This window comes from Blennius ocellaris (genome assembly GCF_963422515.1).
Source record: "Blennius ocellaris genome assembly, chromosome: 9".
NCBI classification, from domain to species: Eukaryota; Metazoa; Chordata; class Actinopteri; order Blenniiformes; family Blenniidae; genus Blennius; species Blennius ocellaris.
In genome coordinates, this window is record NC_137658.1 from 20,887,181 (window position 1) to 20,903,503 (window position 16,323).

The window sequence follows — 16,323 nt, forward strand, 5'->3', positions numbered from 1 at the left end:
AATAATCACCAGGAATCGATCAAATCAGCTAAAAGGTGTTGTAGATTTCTAGAGTTCTTCTGTCAGGAATATTTATTGAAGCTTCAGCAGACACGTACACAATGCAGACATCACAAGTCAATTGATCAATCTGGTCTGGGCATGTGCCCCAGTCAGCCTTCGAGCTAACATTTTAAGGGATGTGGAGAGGCGGGGCTGAGGATCCTGGTTACACCAGGACGGAGAGGTCGAAAACACAGGGGTGAGAGCCTACATGCGGTTCCCACGCCTGTGGGTGAGAAACCTTTCTCGCTCTCACCGTCCTGACGCAGCTGCACTGAAACAAAAGGGAAAACATGTCCGCTAAGTCGGTAAATAAGACTGTAAGGCCGGAGTCACACAGACAAAAATAAAAACATTTTAGCAGGATACAGAGAAGAACAGAATTCTTCAATAGCACCTACTTTGTCCATAACAGTGTTTATTAACAAAAATGTATTAATTCACAAATAATTCTGAAGTCATTTTATGAATCAACACATCTAAGGAGCAAACGGAGATCTAACCTACTAACAGGGAACGCTATATACAAGAGCGTGTTTGTGGTTGGAACATGTGGGGTGGTCTACCGCAACACCCGGGGACACGAGGTCATCGGGCCTGGACTCTGCCACCTGACTGCCCTCTGACTGCATCAGAGCATCTTAGAATCTGCAGGTCTCATGATGCTTTTCCAGTATCAATCTAAACCAGGGGGAAGCTGAGGTGACGACAGGGTTACACGTGACCAATGCTCACTGATGCATGTGGTCTCATACAAGTGCAAAGACATCTGGCTAGGATCTTGAGGGGAACAATAAAAGACCAAGAAACCTACCAGTGACTATTAAGACATTACAGTGAACACACAGCATGTTGGTGTAGTCACAGTCAATTAGCTGATTCGTCCTGTTGAGCGGACCAGAGGTTGAAGAACTGGATGAAGAGGTCGCTTGGAGATGAACGCTCAGGAAAACGCATGCTGAAGCATGTTCATTAATGTGGAAGTTCATGTGAGTGGCTCACTGTGACTTCATTCAGGCTGCAACCTGACGACATGTGCCCTTCTACCCGTTTGGTATTAGAATGCAGACGGTCCAGCCACAACAGCAGCAGGACCTTTGCAATGGGACTCAGTCATTATTATGATTTTCCATTACTTTTCTGACCTTATGTGGACTTTGTGTTCCCTTGGCTCATTTCACATTTGCCAGTCAGACCGCATCAGCAGCCACCGTGTGGCTATAGTCTCACTCTATGTGTGTGGGTGTGTGCAGTCTGCTGATGAGGCTCCTCTCCATTCCCCCTGGGTGGGATTTGCAGGTAATCTGTCTGTAACCGCAGCCCCATGGCACAGTGCAGCATCCTCTCAGCTGTGTCCTGTAAATGGAGGGCTTTTACTGCTGATGAGAGGATGGCAGGATGGAGACAAAATGCCCGGGAGCTTTCCCTTTTGCATTGAGCCATAAAAAAAACGAAATGAAAAAAAAAAAAAAATTGTGCTGGCCTCAACTCTGCCTTGTGAGCTGCGAGCTGTAGCCACACTGCTTCATGAGGTGACATCGCTCCTGCTTGAGAGGGAACTTTTATTTAGATGCATTCAAACCAGCTTTGAACCAATAGATAAGATGCAATCTTGCCTCATTCTACGGAACCTGAGCATCCATTCACATGTGTCCGTGTATAAGAACAAGCAAACGAGAAAGCTTAAAGACAGAGCAGTCGCCCAAGTGGCTGGTGTTTGGTGAGCATCAGTGCCCATCTTTCACATCATTTTTTCGAGAGGCAGCTGGTGAGGAATCCAATATGGCGGGATGGTGAGCGCCGTGTAACGACGCAGGCATGTGACGTCATCACACAAGAGTGAGGGCCGGTGAAATGCAGAAAAGGGTTGTTACAAATGTGGTCATACTTTTTGTACTAGCATGATTCCGGTTTTGCCTGCAGGAACACATAATGCTTGAAGGAACAATGATGAGAGCTTACATGAGAGGAATGGCAATGTTGTGGTCGACGCCTTCAGACGTGGACAGGAGGAGAAGAAGGAGATGCAACAGGGTAAGGGCCTTCACCAGGGGTCTGCAATCTCCAGATAAAATAGCCTTTTCTGTGACTTTACACCAACTTAAGTGTAACTGGAGAACATGTTTAACCTTTAATGTGGGGCAGACACAGCTTTAAAGTTTCATATATACTTGCGATAAACGTGCTTCATTTACGAAGTTTCAATTACAATTCATTAAAGTGAAGTTTTCATTACATTTGACTTGTTGTAGTGTCTGATTTGAACACTTTCCCTTTAGCAGGCAATTCCAACATTTTATCTGTTTTAACCATTTCGGCTCTTTCTGAAGTTTTGTGTGGTTTTTTTTTTTTGACAAATGTTTCTTTTCGAAATTCTAGTCATGTCAGTTTATTTATACCATTTTATCATTTTTTCACCTCCATTTCTTGTGGTACCCCCTATTTTTATTTATTTTTTGCCTTTTTTTAAATGTTAGCGAATAAATGAGAGACATTTTTCAAAGTTTCTGTTGTGTGTACAGTTTATAATATTAGTTTGTCTGTATATTAAAATATGTGCTGCAAATGTATTTCAGCTGATTCCGTTAAGCACCGTGGAGGACATGATTGTCGCCTCCTCCGAGGAGTCGTGGATGGAAAGGGACTCTTCTGGAATATTTATGCAGTCCTTGGTCCTGAGACTGTTCACACTGTGGAAGCCTTTTCCCAGCATGCACAGGAGACATAGGTGGGGTGAATGCTCTCTCTCTCTCTCTCTCTCTCTCTCTCTCTCTCTCTCTCTCTCCCTCTCTCCCTCTCTCTCTCTCTCTCGCTCTTGCATTTCATATAAACTCCTCCTCATGGCCTCCTTGTCTCTGTCTCATCTCCTCTTGTCCTCTCCCCTCATCATTTTCATTTATATTTAAATTTTACTTTATAGCACTGTATTAATCACCAGAGGGAAATTTCCTACCTGAATTGACCCATTGGTAGCAGCCACACGGGGGGGGGGGGGGGGGGGGGGGGGGTCTTGCTCAGGGACCCCCGGTGCATGTCTTCATCTCCTCCCTACCTCCACTGCATTGTTTTCTCACCTCCTCACCCCCAGTGTGCCCCTTCCTCCCCTCGTCTGCACAAACCTTCAGTGAATTGGCCAAAACACACGCACGCACAAAAAAAAAATTAAAAAACACACACACATGCGATTTCCTGGATGGACACTTGGGGGTGCTGCAGTGCTTTGTAACTGCTGTTTCACGGGTCAACTGTTGAACGCAGATATTGTGTTATTTAGTTGATGGTTAGAGGAGGAGGTACAGGAAACAGATTTTCAAAAGGCTCTCATCACAAAGAGCGTGAAGAGGTATGAAATCAGGATTACATCCAAAGGCTGACCTCTCAAACAGTTCCATATATGGAGTTTTAAATTAATCCATGAATAGGGGAAATGTGTTTCACCTTGCTTGAAGTCTGTGACGAAGCCTCTCCATCACACAACGGCTCCACACATTCACACCACAAGATTTTAACCCGACGGATACCAGTCTTCTTGCAGCAGAGCAAGCGTGTCCCCAGACTCATGTACATGTGCATATGAATGCACACATACATACTAAATTGTAGATTTAGGTTTAGTTTAGATAATATAACTGATAGGGGCCTCGTATAACTAACCTGGATAACTTGGGCAACTTTGATTTACCCAATAGTTAAGTTTGGTTTGAGCCTGAAGTCTTTAAGAAAGTACAGTTTAAGATATCTTTGTTAATTCAATATTTGGCTGCATTCATACAAGACAAACATGTTAAATTGAAAGATCAATCCCATTTAAAGTGTTTTTGAAAAATGTGGACACTATATCAAGTTTAGTATGAGTTTAATAGACACATAGTGATCTAATAATTGCCCATAGTGTGACATTGATTGTTGTGTCACTGTCTTACTGTGAAGGCCACACCCTGTCCCAAAGGCCACACCCCCTCCTGAAGGACACACCTGCTCCTAAAGCCTCCCCCCCCCCCCAAAAGGCCACACCTGCTCCTAAAGGCCACACCCTCTCCCAAAGATCACACCCCTCCTGAAGGCCACACACCCTCCTGAAGGCACACTGCTGCTGTGCCTTTGCCGGTTATATCCAGGGTATGGATGTTTGCTCATTCGTCACTTCCCCAATATGAAAATCCTTTATTTAAAAAGGTGGATTGCTACTGTGCTTTTGGACATAACTGTGCTATTCTAAATGCTAAACGCACGTTCACAGTGCATTAGTGAATTGATACAGCGCTGCTATGTTCTCTAGCTAGTTGGCAGGTTAACAGGCAGTGCGAGACATGATAAAGACATTTTCACAACTTTGATTTGAGGAAAAACACCAGCTTTTAAAAGATGGGAGACCAACACCTGAGATACCAGACTTTCAGCAAAGGAAAGCTCAGAAAATTGTTTGTACTTTCATATGATGGGGGTGGGGATGCACTGTAGGAGTGGTTTCAGAAGCACAGACAGCTCTACAGGAGTGGTTTCAGCACCACAGACAGTTCCGCATCAGAGTTGTTTTCATTTTCTCTGTGTTTCTGTGTTTCCAACATAAACAAGGAATGTGCTGCCATGTCATGAGCTTTACCCTGTTGGGAGAGTCTGGAGACTGCTGTTGAATAATTGTTTAAGTTTCTTTAATGGTGTTCCACTCACAGGGATTTTTAGTGACAAAATTGAGACTTTTGTGCGTTTAGAAGCAAGAGAGTAAGATTAAAGTTAACTGACATGCACACTAAGAGAATCACCCACATCTTCCAGGTATGTTCCACTTCGAGCACTTTGCTGGCTTGAATTCCTGTGGAGCCCTGCCGTGATGTGGAAGTTCAAACTCCTTTTGATGGAGAACATTAGGATATTGTAGTATCCATCAAGCATCTCAGAAAGACATTTCCTTAACAAATAACAGCTGAGACAGACAGGTGACCTGTCCAGGATGTACCCTGCCATCGCCTACAGTAGCCTGAGATCAGCTCCATTACCCTGCAACCCTGAACTGGATAAGCAGGATGGCTGGATGGATGGCTGGATGGCTGGATGGATGGATGAATGGATGGATGGATGGATGGAATAACAGCTGATGAAGCTTCAGGGTCAAAACAAATTCAGTTTAATTCTTCAGTCCAGGAAAAGATTTTAACTCATTTTTTATTTCAGTTTTCTTCAGTTCAAGGATTGCCAGCAGTCTCCACTACATGATTTCAGTTAACTGTATATAATATATAATATAATGATAATCCATTTGACTTTGGCTCATCTCGTTAACTGCTTTTGCCATCTCAACTTCCAGTCTGGAATCACCTATCTTCTGTCTGCTTATACTATTTTCGGTGCAAAATCGGCAAATGCTTAATCCACATTCGAACTGCAGATGGTTTGATATTTCTAAATCAGAAGAACCATTCTTCATCACACTTTCAATCACATCTTTGTATGGTAACCATCAGGACTCCACTTTGAGATTCACATCCAGTCCCGCCAATTACACATCTGGACATGCGCAATAGGAATCAGCGCTCTGCCAGTCTCCAAGGAGCCACTTTGTTCCTGACTCTAAGTTGCATTTGCTTTGCAAAAGAAATTTTCAGCTGCATCACATCTGGAAAAAAGGCATTCAGCAGCTGAAGACAATAATAATAACACATAGTTTCACATATAAAACCCACAGTGGAGAAACTCGTCAAACCATCTGCTGTTCCTCTTCTCGCGAAAGTAAATTTGTGTCACCATGGCAACTGCCAGCGTAAATAGTAGACAATGACTTGAGTGAGCAGGAGGGAGCGAGGCCTGCGTCTCTTTCACTACATTGGCAGGGGAATTTTCAGTGTTGAGACAAACAACGTGCAGATGTTTTCTCAGCCAGTATCACTTTCTGTGTGTGGGCGGCGCTTTGTAGAACAAATGTGCTGCTCGGCGGCAATGTGACACTAGAGGGATAAATCTGCACAAAACTTCCGGCTCATTTGATTTGGCTGATTGGGTTTCCTGACAAATGCCCGGCCTTCCAGACGTCACGCAAGTTTGATGGCGTTTTGACGCCGTCGGCCAATATTCAATATTTGCCACATGACTGCAGTGGCTGCTCTGCCCTGACTGTCGCTGTTGTCGGCTTTTAGAGAGAAAGGAGAAAAGAAGCTTCAAGGAACGCATTCGCCTCTGGATCAGTGCTTGTGATTGTTTCAGACTTTCTGGCTGGGTAATCAGAGGAGGCTTCTCTAAGATGTTTTTCAGGGAAATCAGCGAGGGCGGCTGATAGAATTCTCTGGCATCTATTTCTCTCAGTCCCTTTGTCAGTTCACTCCGAGCTCCTGGGGCTGCATCTCCTTGTTTCAGGATTTGAATGCCTCTCCACCCACTGTTCATTTAGTCTACTGGCACACAGAAGCATTAATCTGCTTTTTGTGAGTAATGACGGCCTCCATACTGGAGTGAATGTACATTACACCCATCTGTTATTCTCGGTGACGACTTACAGCTGACTGCGTGTGTCATGCCTTACAGTCCAGATCACACACATCAGCGCTTCCTACAGCGTACCTCACACATTAGAATGATTGCATTGTCTGGACAACAATTCCCACAAGGCAGTGTGAGGTCTGATGAGGCTTAGGGGCGGTTCACAGGAGAATGCCATTTCGCACCATTGTTGGCCGATCATCCACACGAGGCAGTGTTTTGAGAGCCAAAAACTGTTGTTTTTTTGGTTTGTTTGTTTTTTTAAGGCTAAAGAGCAGACACCCTGCAGTCCTTAGAGGACACCCATTTCTATAAAACAACAATGTATTACTGTAAACTCAGAAGGGTTGATGATCACCATTCAGAATATGATCGCACATTGTTTCTTTCTGCATTTTTTTTCTTTTCTGACAGCTCCTGTTTTTTTTCTTTCTGCTGAAGTGCAATCACAAGATGGATGTTGAGCGCGAAATCTCCGGAGCCCGTCAGCTGGAGGGCAACTGACGTGACAATTTATGATGACACACTAGTTTAAAAGTTTGTAAGTCTGTTCAAAATACCAATAAAGCAAGAGGAAAGTGAAGTGGGAAACTGTCAGAACAGTGGGAGTGATGAATTATACACACTGTACACTTGTTTTTCAAACTAAGTGAAAATGAGAAGACTTTTTTTTTGGTGTGAAAAGTTCATACTGGGCCATCGCCACCTGCTGGTCGGAACACAGAATGACAATAAAGAAGGGAAAAATCAACGGTTTGCCTCAAAGAAACGAGTCGTCGTCAATGAAGTAGCTCACCAAATAACCATTTCATTTTCACACGAAATCTTTATCTCAGTGTGATATTGCATGAGGAGTCGGGGCAGAGCCAATTCTAGTGTCAGACCAGCATCTGAAACAAACAAAAAGTGATTGAAGTAATAATAATTTAATAATACTATTATTGTATACTCGTGAGTACGAATATCAATCATTATTTTTATATTCTTCTGACTTAAACTGCACGTTGTACTGACCTCAGATAGATAGATAGATAGATAGATAGATAGATAGATAGATAGATAGATAGATAGATAGATAGATAGATAGATAGCTAGATAGAAATAATGTAATGAAAAACAGTGGGGATGGTAATAAAGTCAAACACTGAATGTCCATCCATCCATCCATTTTCCGTCTGGCCATCCATCCGGTGGGAGCATTGGGACTGATCCGCTGAATCATCCAGCTTCACTTCAGCGTCAGACCACACACAACAACAAGCACACTCACTTAGGATGATGCTGACATTATGAAGAGTTACACAGTTGGGTACTGGGGGCTTGTATCTGAACACTGTAAAGTCTCACATGAATGTACATTGAATGCTCAGATAGAAGGCCATCTTGGCTTTACTCACCAGAAAAGTTCAATGGAAGCCACAGTGTAGCGTCTCTCCTCTCGTATCCAGCATCAAATATAAAAGCCCACCCATACCATTTTCCCCTTAAAAAGACGTAGAATAAAAATGATGAACAACACTCAAGTTCTCTTGAACCCTGAAAAATCGTTTCTACTGCTTCACAGCAACAAGGAACATTCTTGACAGCGCAGGCTTTATTTTGGCCACGAAAGTATTCACACCTATAGCAACATGAAGAATCCTCCACTGCAGGTCACCCCCTCTGTTGTGTGAGTGGAGTTTATAAAACCCCACCATGTTGGTTTGTATCCAGAGTTCACAGTCCATTTTTCTCTCCGTTTACTATCCTCAAATGAAAGTGCTCGGTCCGTTTATGTTGAGGAGCACCTTAGTACTGCATTGTATTTTAATACTGTATTTAATTATTTCAGCATTTTATTGCATTGTTTCAACATTTTATTTCATTATTTCAACATTTTATTTCATTATTTCAACATTGTACTTCAGGTCTGGTATCGGGACACCCTCATGCTGCTGATTGCTTTTGGTTTGTTTGCACATCAGTCGTTCCTGTCATAAGCTGCACAACTTCTTGCTTACACACTGTACATATATTGTTTTGTTTTGTTTTACTTGTCTTTTCCTTTTATTTTAGTTTCTCTTATACGATTGTATTCACACTGTCTTTTTAAATTTAATGTGACATCCTAGGTGGACAGCAGAACAAGAGTCACTGTGCAGGAAAACGTGTTTTTTTCACTTTTACAATGAACCTCCTGTGTCGTCAAATCAGCAGCTAAAACGTCTGCTTGTCACTCTGCCATTAAACACGGGGATCTCTCCTGGATTTCACGCTTGCAGACTAACTCTGAGGATTAAATGTTAAAACTCCCCTCACTGCCTGAGGCACATCCAAAAGCCTTTTCAAGATTCATTGGCTCCCGTCATGAAGGCATAGGCCTCTGGCTGAAACAGGCCTGCAGACCGGAGGATTCCGCTGACAACAGTCAAGAGCTTTGCCTAGAGGGGCTTCGCATATTCACACCGCCGCAAAGTTGGAACTTATTTTTCTTTTCCCCAAATATTTCATCTTAAAATCTTTGTCATTTGGACTCGGCAGCAGGATCAGAGCTCCCTCAGAAGCGTCGGTGCCTCCAGTGAAGTTGTTGTTTTCTTGGTTTCAGGTTGAGGGAATATCTGAAAAGAAATAAGGGCTGGACTTTTCCGTGGCGTTTGATGTCGAAGGCTGATAGCCGGCAGCGCGGCCGCTCACGGCAGGATTCGCTGTGCATGTCTGAATGGAGAAGAAAATTCACGTGCGTGTGATGAAGTTGTCAAGTTTCAAATAAGGCAGAAGTGATGACACAGCAAAGCACTGGGAACAAACCTATTCCCTTTTTCTCTTCCCAAAAGAGAAGCCAGAGGATGGAAGACATGAAGAGTCTGAAAAAGCAGGTTCAGCTTCTGGAGGAGAAACATTCCAGAGAGCGTCCTCTGGGACAGTCTGCCACAGTTCACACACCAACTTCCTGCTAACTTCTCCAGATCCTTCCAAACAATTTGGACGAAGATGTATTTGGCACAATGATTGATCTCTTCCTGGACTGTGGCTGCAGAGGCGCTCATGTGATCGTTGAATCACATCACTTCAACCTGTACAATACTGTAATATAAATGACTGGAAATAAAAGCTTTGGCACCCCCTGTTGACCCCACTTGTGGAACAGTGGGGTCATGATACAAAAACTGCAATTTCTTAGAATTATTAAAGAAATAAATACAAATTCAAATGGTCCCATGTCACAAACATGTTTTATGAGGAATACCTAGAATATGAAAATATTACAACTCTTTGTTTTAAAGATTTTGGAGAATAACAACCCAGTATATTGCCAAAACACATTGATTTGAATTGGGGTAATTTTTGACCCCACTTGTGGAAGAGTGTAGGCATTAGTAGGTTGTGCATCCAAGGGTTAAATGTTATAATCTCCTTGTCACACATTCCATCCACAATCAGAGCCTTTCATTCCTTTCCTTTCCTTTGCTGAGGATGCATTATTCCACAGTGTGCTGCTACCTGTACCAAGTCGTCCTTCCTGCAGTGGTCAAGGAGTTCTAATGAAGGACCCACCAGAAATTACTGCGAACTAAGCTGAGCCATTGCTCTCTGTTGAACTCAAAAAAATCCTCTCACTCTGATCAACCCAAGAACTACACAAAGCCAACACTGCCCAAACATACCTGGTTTGAGAAAACAATTCAACATTCCTGGACGAGCACCCATGGGTGTTAGACGAGGCAGAGTACAGGAGGACCACCTGACCTGGAGCGCCAACATCAGAGCCATCATCAGAGTCATCATCAAAAACTAAAATGGAGTGTGCAGTGACTCAATGTATGCTACATGAGTGTGTTTTTAGGAATTTTGTTGTTCTCTTTTAATTTTTCTGCCTCCTTTTATATATTTACTAGAGCTTTAAATCCCATGAAAGCTGGACTCCAGCAGGGTCCATGGGCTCAACATGCTTACTGTCAATACTTAGTTTTTTCATCCTGTTTTATTCCCCCTTGCTTGTCCTTAACCACCAACACTACCACCCACTTTCCATTCTCCATCACCTAGCACCTCACTAGCCCATATCGCCCCAAAAAACACACAAAAACAAACACACCCGCTCTCAGTAGATGGTGTTTCTTTCAAGTGGGGTACAATGGCAGCTGGTTGTCTCTGCTGCTGCGATCAAGCCAGGACTGCTGTTTCTAAGTCACTTAGAGATAAACACATTTGGCTGTGGGAGGGAGCGTAGGGGGAAGTGTAGGATGGACAACAAAAAAGTGGAAGGAATGTTGGAGTGATGGAAATAGAGTTGTGATGTTTTTCTGGCGGGACACACTTATCATCAGTTGGAGAGAGCATTCATGTGTGTACAAATATAAAGTTATACGATCAATCAGCGCTTTTTCCAATTTGATCCTCTCTTTTACGTATTGACCTCAGCTAAACTAGTTTTATGTGGTAACTTCAACTTATTTGTGTCACAAAACTCATATTTTTGTGACATTGCAGTGCAATTGACTATACATTATCGGCTCTGTAAAAAAAAGTCAATAATATCTATGACTTCAGATAGATGTGTAGGTTCATTGTGTCTTTAAGTAGCTGTGGTTATTATGAAAATGAGAACTGAGAACTTCCACATCTACTGCCTCATTTGCCAGATTGTCTTTGTCCCATCAGGGACTAATCACCTCCCCTCTCAGGCCAGACGTACCTGGGTTTTTACAAAAACAATATATTTCCCTCCTACACATTTACAAACAAAATCTTCATTGATGTCGTGTGTTTCCAGGGTGTCTGTAGAAAAATAGTTTAACCACTTGAACCCTTTTATTATTACTTGCACTGAAAAAACAAAACAAAAACAATAAAAGCAGAAAGAGCAGGCCTATAGGCACCACCTTTGATTCTTTACTTGTAGATTTGCTATTTTTGCTCACTTGGTAAATGCCTCACCAAAGCTGCCAGGCCGGAACCAGACGGAGCAGTGGCTTCCACGCTGAGCTGAATATGATCCTCAGAGTTAGTCTGCAATATAGTCCCCCCCCAATCCCACAGAGCAGGGAAGGCCCCCGCCACCATGCCCTGGACAAGTCCACTCCCCCGTGTGTGTGTGTGTGTGTATGTGTTAATGAAGCATTAGCCTGAAGCACTGAGATGACAGTAATTTCCGTCACTTCCCATGCTTTAGCAACAGCAGCAATATAGTTGTTTGCTTGCTGTGGCCCGTCAAGGACGCAATGTGCTTGAAGTTCAAGCCTGTGGGAGATGGCAGACAAATGTTGTTTGGTGATGAAGGGGGAAAGGGCACCAAGACCCCAGGAGAGAAAACAAACAAGAAGAGGATGCTTGAAGATGAAAACCATCATGTGATGGGAACACAGAGAGCGAGGGAGGTAATGGAGATCTTTGAACAGTAGCACTCTGGCCCTTGAAAGGTTTTGGTGTCTCCAGAGTCCTCAGTGACACTGGGCTCTGGCACACACACACACACACACACACACACACACACACACACACACACACACACACACACACACACACACACACACACACACACACACACACACACACACACACACACACACACACACACACACACACACACACACACACACACACACGAAAACAAACAAGCATCTTCACATATCTTCACAACAGTTGGACACCTAATAAGACTAGTGTTCAAAACTAGAAATCACTGTTCCATAGTACACTTCTATAGCACACACTATATATATGGGTTCTCTCCGGACCATCCACCACTTTTAGGCGGACCGCACAAAAACCCGTCCCGCCCCGCTATGCTCCGCAACAGAAAGTGTTGTGGAACCGCGCCTTTAGATGTTGGAACAATGAAACAAGTTAAAGAAAACCAGTATCTCAAATTAAAAACAAACATAACACAACTGCAATTTTATAATGTCAAGAAAGCAAAATATGGAAAACCTGCTGTTAGGAGTGTGAGTTGCTGCAGTGTTCAGGCTGTATTGGAGCAGTGTAGCTGTCTCTCTCTTCCCACAGGGCTCTCCTGCTATTTCTCTCTGATTTTCATCTTTGCATCATCTCACATGGCGAGCCCTTCTCAGATCAGACAATGGGATCAGCCCAGTCCTCCGCTTCACAGGCTTCAGCTGGGCAACACACACACACACACACACACACACACACACACACACACACACACACACACACACACACACACACACACACACACACACACACACACACACACACACACACACACACACACACACACACACACACACACACACATACACGTGCAACAGCAAATATTCTACAAACTTGAAATCTAAAGCCTGCCTCATATCTTTGAACCTTGTTGTTTGTTGTCGTTGAGTTTTCATCAATAAAATCTTCTGATGCAATGTAAAGGTAATTTAACAAACATAGGAAGACAAGAAATATAGCCAGGCCGGTACATGGTGACCATTGCTGGCATTTGGTTGGATGCAGGGGTGACCCGTCATTTGGGGCAGGTGTAAATTAAAATGTCCTCCTTAATTGCACATCATTTGTGTGTGAGGATTTTATTTTCATGGTTATTGGTCTCTTCCTGCTGCTTCAGGCTGTGTTTCCTTCTGACCCATACTGACGGCTCGCCCGTCCATCACCATGCAGTGTGTATTGCATGCAGTAAAGTGCAAGTGCGCATGCTCAGGCTGTGGCTCCGTTCATTCAGTTCACTTGATTTTGATGCCAAGTGGGGCTTGAAGCCAAACAGACAATACCGTTGTTGAGGTTAACTATAGTATTTACAGTTACCATACCGATCCAAACACTTTCCAATCGTTGTGAGATCAAAACAACCTGACCAGCACTCTCGAGATATTAACATAAATTGTTTATCAAACCGGTACATAAATTAGCAAAAGAGCAACAACAGATGCAGGACTACAAGATTTTGATAGTTGAACAAATATAGCCGCTGTTCCACCACGAAGTACGTGCCGAGCAGGGTGGAGCAGGAGGCTACGGTACGCATCCAAACCCAACTTTGTCATGCGGTCCCACCTCAGAAAGTATAATGTAGGCGGGGTTGTGAACGACAAGGGGGTGTGTCGGGCGAAGAAAGTGGAAACGGCCATCAGAGTCACGCTTCTACTATCTGAGGCAAATGAGCAACACCAGGATCCCGAAACAGCTGCCGGTGAACTTTTACAGCCGTGTCATCAGCAGTGTTTTCACGTATGGATTTTGGCTGCTGAATAATGCTCTCCCTTCCTCCCATGGACAGTAAGCCACACCCCACAAGTACAATAACTATGAGCAGGACTTTCTTCTGTAGATACTGGTCATTTTCCAACACTTTTCCAGCACTCAATGTAAATGAAACACTTTGTTATGCGCAGGCTCCAGGTAGCAGCCGCAGCAACTGACATGATCTCGGCTGCCGCTATGACTCCCCAAATATCCGACACACAGTGGTCACAGGCTGCTGATTGATACCTCGGCGGACCTACAACGGTGCACAAAGCCCAAACAATTTGAGCCACGACCACAGACTATACTAAAGATTCTCTGACAAGCCGATCTTTTATCTCAGGCGGCCGAAAATTGTTTGTGGGAGCCTGAAGATGAATTGACTTGCCTCATCCTGAATTGATCCAGGTTATAAGAGAACTCCTAGTACAGCTGTGTGTGCAGCAGCAGCAGCTGCAGCAGCAGCACTCAGCCATACCTGTCAGTCTGATGACTGCAGTAATGATTATTTGTGAGGAAGATGATGAAGAAGCAGTTGAGGGAAATGCAGCTTTTCAAACAGCTATCTTCACTCAGCAGATATTTCTGTCCCTCTTTGTGTTTGTTTACTTGTTTGTGTGCAGAATTATTTTGCTGCAGTCCTTGGGAATGAAAAAAGCCAAATGAAAGAAGCAGCAAGGCTTCAGTGTCTGCAGGCTCACTGTTTTCCTCAGGTGCCTGCTGAACTGCCAGGTCTGACATTATGACATAACTTACTACACTCCTCTCTTCACAGAAGATGCACTACAAGTTCTATTTTTCTTATTTCATGTTGAGACCTCTCCTGTTTGTCAAGTGGGGAGATTCAGGTGGGGTGCAATCTGGACTAGGACTCCTAAATAGTCATTTCAAAGTTTCAAAATAATAATGATGAAATGTATGGCAAGACAGAGCCCAGCAGCAGTGTGGTCATATGTTCAAAGTGGACACCCCATGGTGATCAAATCAAGAGTGCAGCCTGGAACCAGCGTGCCTCTGCATGAGGAGCCTGCAAAGAGCTTTAAAAATGTGCTTAAAGGAACATCTACAAAAGCTAGAGTTATCTTGATTAATGGTCCAAGACCATTTATGTACAAAGAGAAAGCAGATTGAGATGGTGTTGTAATTCATAATGAAGCATGGCTGCACTATAGCCCTACTCAGCAAGAGAACTCAGTCTGGAGCTTCAGTCAGGAGAAACTAATTGGAAATGGGAGCTAAGATAACAAAGACACGCGCAGCATGAGGCCCTACAGTGCAGACCCAACAATAGTTTTAGAAGTGTTTGTGCTGACCGGATGGTGGCAATGTCAGGCTGCTACATGCTCAAATTCATTCATAATAAACATCAAGAAGAAAGTTTTAAACCAGATAATATTCTCTTATTATTGTCTCCAGCTGCATTTTCATCAACATTCTATAACTAAAAGATTAGCTTCACCATAAAACCCTCACCAGCTTTCAATCAGCTTCAATGGCAATACACATTCAGGCAATCATGTGGTACCAAGTGTTTTGACATACAGACATGTTAAGAGAGCATAATCGTCCCAAGATGCACACCGGGGAGGCCCACAGCAGCTCCGGGTGAACACCCCCAGTTGGCCCTGCAGCCCCCGCCTGGCCCTGCAGCCCTCACCTGGTCCTGCAGTCCCCACCTGGCCCTGCAGCCCTCACCTGGCTCTCCAGCCACCACCTGGCCCTGCAGCCCTCACCTGGCTCTCCAGCCCCCGCCTGGCCCTGCAGCCCTCACCTGGTCCTGCAGTCCCCACCTGGCCCTGCAGCCACCACCTGGTCCTGCAGTCCCCACCTGGCCCTGCAGCCCTCACCTGGCTCTCCAGCCCCCGCCTGGCCCTGCAGCCCTCACCTGGTCCTGCAGTCCCCACCTGGCCCTGCAGCCACCACCTGGTCCTGCAGTCCCCACCTGGCCCTGCAGCCCTCACCTGGTCCTGCAGCCCCCATCTGGCCCTGCAGCCCTCACCTGGCTCTCCAGCCACCGCCTGGCTCTGCAGCTCTCACCCGCCTGGCCAGATCAGGAACACTCGAGTTTCTTATGGGTTGTGGCCAAACTGTCAATCCAGCTGGGAGTGTTGACTGTCAGGTGGAGGCCTGGAGGGCCATGTGCCGAGTTGCCGAGCAACTGCCTTGATAAGCTGCCAGGAGTCCCTTCTGCGATATCCCCTCTGTCTACATGGACCCCTCTGTCTGTCTGGTTTGATCCTGCCAGCACCAAAATAAGAATGTGTGATGGCCATGTAGGATGGGAAATGGGTAGAAATTATAATTGCTAAAATTGAGGGGGTAATTTTGAAAAACAGGACAATTGACTCAAGTAAAAGGATGAAAGGATACTTTTTGTTAAGCTTTTAAATTTAGTTTTTGCTCCTGAAGAGGCGAGTGTGTCTGCTTCCATACAAGTGTTCTATAGGACATCAATCCAGTGTCAGGCATTAAAAAAAAAGTGTCAAGCATAAAAAACACAACATAAACTTTGAGTTTGACCTGAGCTCGCAGCTCGCAGCCAATATCTCAGTTCGTCAAGTATCTCGAAACACCGGTGTGAGCGCATTGATTCGGGTAGTTAGTTTATCTGTGTGCCCATGTTCA